At 29.7% G+C, this 14604-nt stretch overlaps 1 protein-coding gene across 3 annotated transcripts in view; it reads right to left on the reverse strand.

Annotated features, from left to right (window-relative positions):
* The window catches only part of cadm1b (cell adhesion molecule 1b), a 245438-nt gene that overhangs the window by 205030 nt on the left and 25804 nt on the right, over positions 1-14604 (reverse strand). The window lies entirely within an intron of this gene.

Consider the following 14604-nt stretch of genomic DNA (forward strand, 5'->3'; position numbering starts at 1 on the left):
AAGCATCGTGCCGCTGTAAAACGAGCAAAGGTTATCCCAGAAATGCGATAATGCGCTATATATGACACGAATTTGGCGAACTTGAACCTATTGAGTGACTGACATGTCGTTTAACACAGGCAACAGGGGAACGCAGGTAGAAAGTGTCTATTCAACTGGCTCGCTTTTAAAAAGTGCCACTCTGAATAATTTACATCTAACATTTTCATTCGACCCACTTAAGTTACAGAGCTGCACTGAGGTGGAGAAGCAATGAGATGAGAGTTACTGGCCGTAAAAACTCCCTCCAGAGATGGAAAATATCACAGGTGGCGGAGACGGTAGGGGACGTCCAAATCTCCACTTCCAAAGTGAAGCCCGTCGGCAGTGGGAGAATAAAGGGGGATGAACGCAATATGGTGTGTTTTTCCCTTGGCCTAACAGTTTGACCTCCTTGTATGAGTCAAGTACCAGGAGAGCTTGAAAATAATTAAGGATCAAAAGTGACTTACAAATTCCTAACCCTCCGTATCGGCCTTAAGCAGACTTAGGAGACTGCTTCACATTACATTATATCTCATATCAAGGTACAAAAATAAATGAAATACAAATAACCAAGAACTTCATATTAGGGTCGTTTTCAGATTTTTTTTTTAGTTGAGTGGCACAATGTCAACATTTTGTGATCATCAATATAACTATAAATTATTATTATTATTATTATTATTATTATTATTAAATATTTATTTTATAAAATAAATAAATTTTATAAATATAAATTTTATAAAATTTATAAATAACTGTACTAACAAAATAATTGCAATAATTACTAATTAAGTAATAAAAAGAATACCACTATTATAGTATTATAAATATAGTATGAAAATTTCTACAACTAATGCAATTATTATAAAAAATAACAATAATCAGTTATTAATGATAGCTATTTATCATTCATAATTTATAGAAAAGTATCATATTTATAAAAAAAGATATATAATTATATAAAGATATATATTACTAGTATTATATTAGTTGTAGTAGTAGTAGCAGTACTAAATACAAATATAAAATAAAATCCATAAAATCCAAATAAGATCTATTATAATGTAATAATTCACTGTAAAAAAAAAAAAAAAAATATTTACATTTAAATTATCATATATTAGTTGTTGTTGTTGTTGTACTTTTACAAAAATGATCTCAATAATTACTAAATAAATAAAAAATCACTATTATATCACTATTATAAATATATTACAATAATTACTATTACTACTACTACTACTACTACTAATAATAATAATAATAACAATTCAATTCTTAAGAATGTGTTTATATTTATATTAAAAATAGCAATAATTACTAATTAATTATTAATGATGACTATTATAATTATGAATTCATAATTTATAGAAAAATATAATATTAATATAAACATATATAATTATATAAAATATAGATTGTGATTAGTAGTAATAAGAGTATTATTAAATACAAATATAAAATAAAATCCATAAAATACAAATAAGAAATATTATCATGTAATGATTCACTGTAAAATAAAATAAAAAATAAAATAATAATAATTTCGCATTTAAATGATCATATATTAGATGTTGTTGTTATTACAAAAATAATTGCAATAAAAATGCCACTATTATATCACTATTATTTTAAACATATCATAAAAATGAATAATATTATTAAAAATAACAATAATTACTAATTTATTATTAATGATAACTATTATGATTATTCATTCACAATTTGTAAAAAATATATATTATATAAAATTATATATAGTTATCTAAAATATATATTATTAGTATTATATTAGTAATATTACTAAATGCAAATATAAAATAAAATCCATAAAATCCAAATAAGTAATAATCCACAAAAAATATATATGAATATTTTTACACTTAAATGATCATATATTAGTTGTTGTTGTTATCATTATTATTATAATTTAAAAAAATAATGGTAAAAAAAAAATATATATATATACTGTAGTTATATAAAACACATTATACTAGTAGTATTACTAAATGCAAATATAAAATAAAATCCATAAAATAAGAAATATTACAAAGTAAGAAATATTACAAAGTAATAATCCACAAAAAAAGAAAATTACATTTTTACATTGAAATTATCACATATTAGCTGTTGTTATTGTTGCTATTGTTGTTGTTATCATTATTATCATTATTATTATTATTATTATTACAAAATAATTGCAATAATTACTAACTAAGCAATAAAAATAATACCAATACTATATCACTATTATTAGAAATATATTATTACTATTTATATTCTAAAATATACTACTATTACTACTACTATTATTACTAATACAGTTATTAAAAAATAACAATAATTCCTAATTAATTAAATAATTCATAAATTATAAAATAATATAATATTTCTATAAAAATATATGATTAATCATTGCTAGCAACAACAATAATAATTTAGGTAGTAAAAGTAGTAGCAGTAATAATAATAATAATAATGTTTATATTATCATATATTATTAATATTTATATATAATTATATAAATATATTTTTGTCATTATTATATTTATTTTATAAAAACAACAATTACTAATAAGAAATATTAAAATGTCATATTCCACTGTAAAATAAAACATTAAGAAAAATATATTTTAAAGCGTATGTATGTATGTATGTATGCATGTATGTATGCCTGTGTTTGTTTGTATTTTTTTTTTTACATCGCAACTGTAAAATTACAGTACTAATATGTATGGCTGTCTTAATTTCTTCATCTTCAAACATTAAACTATCAAACTTTTATTTAAAAAAAAATCCAGGGAGCCATTAAAGCTTCTCTTTTGTTGATAATCGCTTCTTATTACAAGTATGGGACGATGGTTGGCACACATTGCGTTTCCAAATGCACGTTAAAAAAAAGCGACCCAAACTCAGATCAGATGCAGAGATGAGTTTGTGTGCAGCAGCATTTACAATCTCGCACTTGACTGTGAAACACTACATGCATGTATTTAATGGCCTTTCGGTTTTATTTCACTTAAGCGTGCAGCTCTACTACAAACGTCCATCTGTGTTAGTGCACAGCAAAGGAGTTTGTACGGGTTGTCGGTTTTGTGCTGCTGAACCATGACTAATGCTGCAGCCCATGCAGGCCGGCACTCCGGCACCTCCTGCCTCATAGATCTCAGGCTCAGGGGCCTGGAATCTGTGTCGCCGCTCCATCTGCTGACCCTCCTCCTCCAAGAATGCATCCCACCCCCCCCATACGGTCAGCGCGCGGGACTCTCCTCCAGCTGGAGGTGAACTCAGAGGTCTCTCTTAATAAGTCCAGTGCCAACGTGAGGCCCAACCCACACCTCTACGCCGCTGACGCAAAACCAACGGAGACTCCATTTATCCATCTGGCTGCCTGGCTGACAAGACCAGCGTGAATTTACAAGCTGGTTTATGCCTTTTATGGGGAGAAAATGCTAGGCGACTAGCACTGTGTTTCTGTTGACGCTGGTTGAGCCCGCCGAAGAAGACAGCAGCATCGCAAACGCAACATACGCTGACTTTCAACAGGGTGACGAGCAGCAGGCAGATTCGACAGCGTGTTACTGAAGCTCCACTGACAAGCACTAAAAATCAGGGCTGTCAGTTTAACATTATTATTTATAGGGATTAGTTATCAAGAGAAGAACGGGAAAAAGAATAACACAATTATTCATCTCCATGGGTGGTATGTAAAATCCATATTAAAGATTTCTGTGGAAAATATCAGAGAAAAAAAAGGGCTAAGAATGTTCATGTTTTTGAAAGAAGTATTTGATGAAAAACACAATACTGTTAAATATTTTCACAATTAAAATAACTCTTCCCTATTGTAATATATTTAAACACTTCACCAGTCAAAGTCACAAGATCCTTTAGAAATTATAATAATTTCCTAAATTATAATAAATTATGATAAAAGTCCTAAAATAGCATTTATTAATATTACTAGTGCTGAATCATTTTTTTTGTTGCTGAATATTTTTGTTGAAGCTGACAAATTTTTAAGTATTCTAAGATTAATAGAAAGTTCAAAAGAATAGCATTTATCTTTTTTACTTATTTATTTTTTTGTAATATTATAAATGACTTTACTGTAACTTTGAAGCAATTTAATGCATGCTATATATATATATATATATATATATATATATATATATATAATAAAAATAAAATAATTATAATTACTATAATATTTATTTATTTACTTATTTTTTAACATAGTGTGTATATATATATATATATATATATAAATGATAAAAAATAACTATAATTACTATGTATATTATTTATTTATTTATCACAATAACAACTATATAATTTATAAAATAATAACTATAATTACTTATAAAATAATAACTATAATTACTATGTATACTTACTTATATACGTATTTATTTATCTTAATTACACCTATAATTACTATGTATATTTATTTATTTATTTATTTACTTACTTCTGTATGATTATATATATATATATATACATTCATATATATATATACACTTAAAGTACTATTATATTATATTACTGTGTTCTACTATAGTATAATATGTAGAATATAGCTATATAATAAGTATATTATATATATTTTTTAATTTATTTCTATTTTATTTTTATTCATTTATTTTAATAGTGTGTATATATATATATATATATATATAATACTATAGCATTATGGCACTATAATAACTATACAATAATAACTGCATAATATAATATATAATTCTATATACTAAATGTTATTATACATGTATATAAATAAATTATAAAATATTAACTACTAATTGACTATAATTAGTAATATTATATAATATTATATATAAATATATATATATATTATACAAAGAATGTTTTAAATTTTTAATAATAATAGTTTAAAAACTTGACAAATTCAAAGATTTATTTGTCTGCAACAATAATGTTCTGGAATTATTTTTATCTGATACATCAAATACTGATATATGCAATTAACTGCAATTTATTAATCAGCGTATCGTAATAAATTTGATTCATAATTATAATAGGTTGAAAGCTCTACTAAAAATATGACCGATAACCAGAGCTGTCTTGCAGCACTCTATGACCTTGTTTTTCATATTCACTAACTGACAAAAAATGATATTATAAAACAATGAAAATGGGTTGTTTGGCTGACTGACATGAAAGACAAAGTTCAAAGGGATGGAATATTACAATGAATTGCATCATATGAGACACCAGAGATTCAGTTCCTGAGGAATATGACTCTCAGATATGAATAGAGGACCATGAAAACCTCAGAAGCTGTCTTGATCACGGTTTGTTTAATCCAGTCTGACATGAGTTGCGATGACAAACAACACAAGAGAACGGGAGAAGGAGATCGACTAAAGAATATTTATGCACAAACAAACACTCTTCTCATTGTGACGCAAACACAAACAAACATTATTGTTCAAACGATAATAACAAACCAAAAACAATCTGCTTAGATTCCAGGACGACTGTTTACCCGTACCCGAGTCGATACAGCGTAAGTCTGAATAGATTTTCATGGGCTGACCATGACAGTCTAATTTGAGCCTTATTTCAAAACGAAGAACCACAAGAACGCAGCCTCTGATCACCACACAGCCGCAACACCAGGCTAAACACAGGGCGTTTCCCTCTGGCAGGGACATAATAATACCCTTCTATTTTGGTACCAGCAGATGGGAGGTTATTATAAGTTACGCTCCAATTTTCCTCCCTTCATTTTCAAACTGACTGTAGAATTGAATTTGGTAGGGACGCTACATTTATTCGAGCTCAGGTGTCATTACAAGGTCTCTTAACTTTCAAAATGAGCCCATGATCGAGCCAATCACATGCTGCGCCTCAAACATTACCGTACAGCTTCTGCACATATACATATATATATATATATAGATAGATAGATAGATATTACAGAAGTATTCTGTAAATTAGTTATCTGGCCAAAATATGCTTCAAATATATGTATGTGAATAATTAACATCTATATTTACACTTACATGTAATCTAGATTATGAAATCAGATTCCAAAATAAGTACTAGAAATTAGAGAATATTACATTTTAAAATGCTCATGATGAGATTACTTTTTATTGATTATATGATTACATATTATTCACACAATCGCATTTAGATTTGATTATATTCACAATATAGAGTGCTAATGTAAATGTCATGCGAATAACTTCACGATCCAAGCTTTGGGCGAATTTGGGGGGAAAACACTATGTATAAAACAAATAATTACGAAACGTATTCCTGATTATGAATGGACTTAAAACAAGTTAGGCAAAAAGTAATCTAAAAGTAATCTACAAAGTAGTCAGAATACATTACAACTGAGTTACCGAGTTACTTTACAAACAGAACTGGGTAGATTATTTACAAATAGTTCTGATTCCAAATTACATGACAAAAATTGTAGTCAGTAACGTAATCCATTTCGTTAAACATTTTAGGTAATGTAATCAGATTACTGTTGGATTACTTTTAGATTACTTTTAACCTAACTCGTTTATCACATTGATTTAAACAGGATAATCTCAATCTCAATGATGTACAAATACAAAGAGTGAGAAAATATATTTCTTTCATTGTAATTAACAACATGAAGTGCATTCAAAATTATAGTTCTTCAAGGTTTCCCAAACTGGGGTTCGTAAAGGAACTACAGGGGGTTTGTAAGTTTAATGAAAGGCTAACCAGTAATTAAATCATAATGTAAAATTAAAATAAATCATTTTAAAATAATCAAAATAATTCACTTACTGAAAAAGAAGAAATATTTTATGCATGCCATATGGCCAATATCAGAGCACTGTAAACATGCAAATGTGATACTTTATTAAAATATTTATTTTAAAATCTCAGGGGTACTGAGTCACTGATTATGATTTCACTTTTTTTACTTTAATTAGTGTGTAATGTTGCTGTTTGAGCATAAACAACATCTGCAAAGTTACGACGCTCAAAGTTCAATGCAAAGGGAGATATTTCTTTTACAGAACTGCTGATTGACAACTCCCTTAAAGTAAATATATTAGGTGAAAGAGGTTCAGATGACAAAATGTTTGAGAATGTTTGAAAATAAGAAATAATGAGAATTTGTGAATTTTAATGAGTTTGAAAGACAAAAGCCTTTCAATAATACATAACAACACATGGTTAAATAACCTGCTGAGTGATAATTCAAATAAAAATGAGCCAGTGTTCATCAGTTTGTTGATGCAGTGTTGAAACCTTCTTAAACCTGAAATGATTTTTGTAAATCCATTGGTCAAATGCTGTGTCGCCTCCTGACTAATGACAAGTCTGTGTGTGAATGTCCACAAAAATGGACTTTCTCAGTGTATATGTCACACCCCTGTGGACTGATTTGTTAGTTTCACCCTTCTGTGCCCTTATATGGTCTTTCCTGTTCCGTTTCTTGTTACGTCTTTATTGGTTAATTACCCACACCTGTCTTTGTATCGTTAGCACCCCTTTATAAGTTGTATTCAGTTCAGTGATTGTTGTCTGATCTTAAAGTTATGTTAGTGTGTGTTTCCCTGTGTTTTCTGTTTGGATGTACCCCATTTTTTTTGGATGTTAAAATGTAACTTACTCTAATTTTCTAAGTAATTTTTGGAATCTAATAACGTAATCCAGATTACATGTAATCAGTTACTACCCAGCTCTGAATACTAACTACAATTTTCGTAATGTAATCAGATTAGATTATGAAATAAATAAAATATGTATTTATTTATTTATTCATGGATAGAAACTGCAAGACATTCTTTTAGGACTTTTTGAAGAATAGAAAGTTCAAAACCAACAGCATTTGTTTAAAATATCAATATCTTGTAACATTATAAATTTACTTCCTTTATGTTTATTATGTTCATATTTAAATTGTATTTATTTACCTGTGATACATTTTTTCATGAAATATCAATAGTTCGTAACATTATACATTTATTTTTATTATGTTTGCTTTTAAAAACAATTGAGTATTTATTTATTATTCAAAATATCAATATTTTGTAACATTATACATTTACTTTATTTTTATTAAGTTTGTATTTAAAAGCAATTGAGATTTTATTTATTTATTAACCTGTGAAATCGCAACCAGTGATAGATATATATATATATATATATATATATATATATATATATATATATATATATATATATATATATATATATATATATATATTTTTTTTTTTTTTTTTTCAGGATGCTTTAGTAAATATAAAGTTCAAAACCAACAGTATTTATTTCAAATATCAATATTTTGTAACATCATACATTTATTTACTTTACTTTTATTATGTTCCTATTTAAAAACAATTGAGTTTATATTTATATATTTATTACCTGTGATACATTTTTTTTAGGATGCTTTGATAAATAGAAAGTTCAAAACTGAAAGCATTTATCTGAACTATCAATATTTTGTAACATTATACATGTATTTACTTTATTTTTATTATGTTTGTATTTTTAAACAAACAAACAAACAAATGTATTTATTTATTTTAATTTTTGTGGAAACTTTGATATCTTTTTTCAGGACTTTTTGATGTATAGACCAACAATATTTATTTTAAATATCAATATTTTGAAACATTATACATTTATTGTTATGATGTTCATATTCATTCATTCATGCATTCATTCATTCATTCATTCATATTTTTGTGGCAACTGTCATACTTTTTTTCCACAAGACTCTTTGATGAATAGAAAGTTCAAAACCAACAGCATTTATTTTAAATATAATATTTTGTAAAATTATGCATTTATTTACTGTCACTTTTTTAATTAATTTAATCCATCACTGCTTAATAAAATAATTAATTTCTTTCAAAAGAAAAAAAAATACACTGACCCTCAAACTTTTGAATGGTAATGTAAATTAAAGCTGTTTTAATCGACAAAAGCCATTTCAATTATTGCTGACTAAAATTAGCAATATCAAAAAGATTAAAATGCCACTTAATTAAAATACAGTCTAATCAGACTATGACGAAAACAAAAACATAATTTAATTGTGGAAAAACTGCGTAAACAAACAAAAGTGAAAGCCATGGATGAAAGCCACCGGTTCCTGCGGTGTTCAGTGCTGCGATTTTAATTAAGAAGTGTCGAGTCGCATTAGATATGATGATCTCCAATAGACGCATACAGTTTTGTATTTGATAAATGTGCCATTTCTCTGCATGCGCACCCAACGTAAAGTTTCCAAACCGCTCCGTACGCAGCATCCTCCCTTTAAAGCTGATGCTCAAAATATTTCACCCTTAGAAACAGGAACAACAACTCCAAAAATACTTCCAAATGGGTGGTTTTCTCGCTGAGTTCCCTTGTTACCACAAAGGCTGCCAGTGAAAAGGTTGAGGAGCCATCTGTCAGCATTTGTGGTCTGCTGTAGCAATCTGCTTTGGTCTTGCAGAGACTGCCTCCTATCCGGTTACAGAGCGGGTCGCCACCGCGAACGCACGCCGCCGAGGCTCGCACCTCTGCTACTGGGAGGACTAATAACAGGCTGGATCACATCTGTTTACCAGCGCTCAACTCCAGGGGGGCTTTTCTAGTTTTAGGCTGTTTAGTTAAGATGGCAGCATCGCTTAATTAGTTTATTCATGTTAGACGGAAAGAGAAGAGAAGAGGTAATTAGGAAAACGCAACAGTGGCCTGTGAGGCTTACACGCATTTGTGGATTTATTTTCTTTTTTCTTAATTTTTTTTTTTACTTCACATGGATTGACAGCAAGTGCGCAGAAATTTCTTTAAATCAGAAGGTGAATCAAGCTTTTACAAATCTGAAAAATGGCCAGATGTCGCTAATATACTATGTTTACATAAATATGTATATGGGTCAATGACGTGACGCTACTTTTGTGTCCATATGGTTTAATTAAATTTAAACGGGTTAACATTTCAAAATAAATGTGCATAATAATTGCAAATATTCTCTTTTTTTGTGGACCAAGTCTAAATTTTCTGGTTTTAATTCATTTTGAGATAATACTTGGGGGATGACTGCAAAAATGTCAGTGTGGTGTAACCGTAAAAACGTAGCACCAAATAACTGATCTTGTTTAAAAAAGGTAAAATTCTCAATAACACACCAGATCGGCTAGTTTGGCATAATCTTACATTACTACTATTTATATAGCCATTGTTCTGAATATCATAATTATTTTGGGGAATTATGTGAGTCAAGTCAAATTCCTGAAGTGTCAAGGTGGTGTAACCACCATTCAAGGAGCATTTTGTTAATATTTTAAAAGAAGATCATGTGACGAAAATTACCAGGACCTCTGGTAATACTAACTGCTGCATGCAAAGGTTAGTAACTCTCTAATTTTTGGGTGAACTATCCCTTTATGCAACACATAGTATCATATAATATAATGTATTATATACATAAATGATTTAAGAGGTTAATAATGTAGGAGAATGAAGTGGGTGTCTACATTTGAACATAAATTCACTGATTTGGTTAATAATTTAACCAAAGATTACAATTTACATGACAATTCATTACATTTCTGATATTTTATAATTAATTTGATATAACAGAGCCCCGTTTTCCCCAATACATAATGACATTACAATACGAAAATTAAAATTACAACACGAGACATGAGTTTACTGTTCATCACACTGATTTCTTGTCAGATATTGTTCTTAACTGTAATTATAATACAAGACGAGTTCACTGTTTATCACTATGATCATTTCTTGTCAGTTATTGTTTCTTAACTGTAATTACAATATGAGACATGAGTTCACTGTTCATCACTATGATAATTTCGTGTTGCCGGATTTTTTTTAGCATTGAAAAAAAGCACTTCAGCTGAACTTGTTGACAGTCATGCTTCATTTTCAGTGTCAATTTCTTCAACAAACAATGGTCTTTCTGTAGAAGCAACATGGTCAAGTGGTGTAACTGCTTTGTGTCAATTGGCGTAACCAGTATTTTTCATAAAAATCTAATTATATACAGGACAATTAATGTTAAATAAAATGTAGTCATCTAGTTTAGTATAATAATATGGTTTTTCACATTTATTTGCATAATTTGCAAAGATTATTTAGAAAACATTGGTGTTTTCAGCATATGTCCTGCCAAATATTGCAAAAAATGCATTAAAATTTACATTTAAAGATAACTCTAATAAAATCTATTTTCGTGTGATATTTTAAAATGAAGTATTTATTTTAATGAGTAAGCTTACATGCCATCTAGGTGGATAAAATATTTAATATTTCTCATTTTTTGTCGGTTACACAATTTGACATTTTCATGTACATTCAGTCTTAACTTTTGTAAAAAATGGTGCATATGTAATTTTTAATTACATAAAATCAACATAAACACGCAGTGTACATTTTAAAATACCTGATGGATGCTTTTAAAACAAGTTTTTAAAAGATTTTTGAATTTCTCATCTTGCCATCCCCTTTTTGTCACTGACCCATATGTTTTAGTTACTTATATTTAAAAAAAAATGGCCAAAATATATGAAAAAAAGTACTTTAAATGTACACACAATATATTTAACAATATATTTTTTATTATTGTATTTTATTTTATTATATATTATTGCCCAAAATATATTTTAAAAATACATTCTGCATTTAATCACAGACTGAGATGTTGTATCCTGAAGCACATTAGGGGTCGACCAATATGTGTTTTTCAGGGTCGGTGTCGATATGATTATTAAAGATCAAATAAACAGATAACCAATATTTTGAAACAATATATATGTCTGGTGTCAAATTGAAAATTAATGTCAATAATAACAAGGGCTCTGGCAAAAAAAAAAATAAATAAAAGTTCTTTAAATGCTTTTAAATTATTTTATCTGCAAATCTGTCTTAAAAATGACCGATGCCGATAACCATAAAATGCTTAATATCAGCACCGATAACTGGTTGACCCATATTGTACATGTTTTTGAAGGAAGTCTTTTATGCTCATAAAGGCTGCATTTATTTCTTTAAAAAAAAAAAAAAAAGTGTCTGTTACATGTTAAAATTCCTGTTCTGTGCATGCCTCTTTAAATGCTAATGAGCTACTGCTCACTCTGCCCCCTCTTCCATTTTTGGTGTATTCGGGGCACGTTACCATCAAAAACAAAACTGTGTCCTCAGTGGCTCCGACGTTGGGAGATTGTTATGTTCTCTTTTACATCCAACTACGTAACACCTGCATTGCTTACAAAATATTGTCGCTACAGCTGCTTGAGCACAGAGAAAATGGCGGGTGGCAAACAACTGGCTGAGGACAGAAATATGCTAATACAAGACAAAATTAATTTCGTATCCGATGTCCCCTTTAAACGTGCAAGAGGGCCATATTTGAGGTCAAAAGTTTGCATCCCCCTTTCAGAATCATTAAAAATGTTAATTATTTTACCAAAATAAGAGGAAATACAAAATACATGTTATTGTTTATTTAGTACTGACCTGAATAAGATATTTCATATAAAAGATGTTAACATATAGTCCACAGGAGAAAATAATAGTTAAATTTATGAAAATGACCTCAAAAGTTTACATCCCCTTGATTCTTAATACTGTGTTGTTATCTGAATGATCCACAGCTGTTTTTTTTTGTTTAGTGATAGTTATTCATGACCCCCTTGTTTGTCCTGAACAGTTAAACTGCCCACTGTTCTTCAGAAAATCCTTCAGGTCCCACAAATTGTTTGTTTGCTCTGCATTTTGGTGTATTTTAACCCTTTTCAACAATGGCTGTATGATTTTGAGACCCATCTTTTCACACTAAGGACAACTGAGGGACCCATACGCCACTATTTCAGAAGATTCAAACCCTCACTGATGCTTCAAAAGGAAAAGCCATGGATTAAGAGCCGGGGGGGTGAAAACTTTTGAAACTAATGAAGATGTGTACATTTTTCTTATTTTGCCTAATATATATTTTTTTCATGTTGTGCTGCCCTTCAAAAGCTACAGAAGATAAAATAAGTCAAATTTACCCTGATCTTCAAATTCAAAAAGGTTTCACCCCCCGGCATGTATTAATGCATGTTTTAGTGAGCGTTTGAACCTTCTGTAAATAGTTGCATTTGAGTCCCTCAGTTGTCTTTAGATTTATGTGTAATGTCTTATTCAGGTCAGTACTAAATAAACAATAACATGCATTTTGTGCAAACTTTTGACCTCTGCTATAATATAATATGTACAATTAAACGCACACATAATCCCACATTATTCTGCAAAGGAAAAATTAAACTGCAACTTCTTTCAGTGCTTCCTGCAGCAATTCTCCTCCACCCCATTTTTTGCTTTTCTTTCCATACTAAGATACTAAGATCCTGAGGGGACAATTTGTTCAGAGTTTCATGCTCAGGCACCGTCTATTGTGGACAGAAAGCCAAATATGTGGGAGTTTCTTCAACTTCGGGCACTTTTATGTCCCAGGGGTGGCTTTTTTATTAAACTAACCAGATTTCAGCTATTTTCGTTTTGTTGAGGAGGGTCTTTGATGCATTTTATGGTGTCTACATCAAGATTTTCAACCTTAAATAATATAAGAAAATTCAAAACAAATCTAATCTAAAGTGAAATAAACATGCGTGCATCTTTCAAAAGTTGTACTTGTTTACCAAGGAAATAGTAGTGCTAGTCAAGAGCTCCAGAAAAAAATAAAAATATATATATTATTTACAAACCTTTTCAGTTTTAGCGGAAAACAACCCTGAAAGAATGATTCATTGTGTTTATTGAGAATAGATAAAATGAACATCTGAGCAGATGAAGACCATTAGGAACCTGAGGTCTTTATGAGGGCCAGCCGGTCTGTGCTGTGTAGACATTTCCCTCAACCCACGGTTTAAACAGGCAGCCAATGTTAGTAAAATGAAATACTCAAGGAAGACATAAGTCTCATTAAGGCTCATAAAGGACATCCCTAATAAGATCCTTGGCCTGACATTAAGGAGCTCTCTAGTGATGGCTGATTAATTGCAGGTGCAAATGAAAGCTTTGGAGAGAGCTTAGGTTCTGTGGATGTAATTTATCCTTCCACGTCCTTGCAGATAGGAAAATATCTGGCAGAGCTACGGTGGGTTCACCTGGGGAGATGCGCTCCCACCTTGAAGGACAGCTCCATCGTTTTAGCTCATAATGGGCTCTTTCCACAAAAGGAAGTCAGGCCGGGGCATGGGCTTTATTTGAGAATCCATAAAGCCAAGAGTCAAACGATCTTTAAGCGGCAGAGGGATGCTTGAACAACAAAGCCCTGTAAAATAAGATGCTTGTGAAATATATGTACATCCCACTAGTGAGTATTTCACACAGTCCTCCAAGAATTCAGAGAAGAGCTTAGCGCGGCTTCATGAATGATTCTGTTTCTTTGAAACACAAGCAAACATGGCAGGGTAAAGAAAGCGAAAACACTGTGAAAAAAAAAGAAAAAGTTTAAACATATTCATTATGAACCACCCAGGATTTTGAATGTGATTTTAGTTGTTTTTATCTGTCTTTCTGTGCCCAAGAGATGTCGGGGGAAACAACACGGCTAAA

This window comes from Labeo rohita, chromosome 15 (genome assembly GCF_022985175.1).
Source record: "Labeo rohita strain BAU-BD-2019 chromosome 15, IGBB_LRoh.1.0, whole genome shotgun sequence".
NCBI lineage: Eukaryota > Metazoa > Chordata > Actinopteri > Cypriniformes > Cyprinidae > Labeo > Labeo rohita.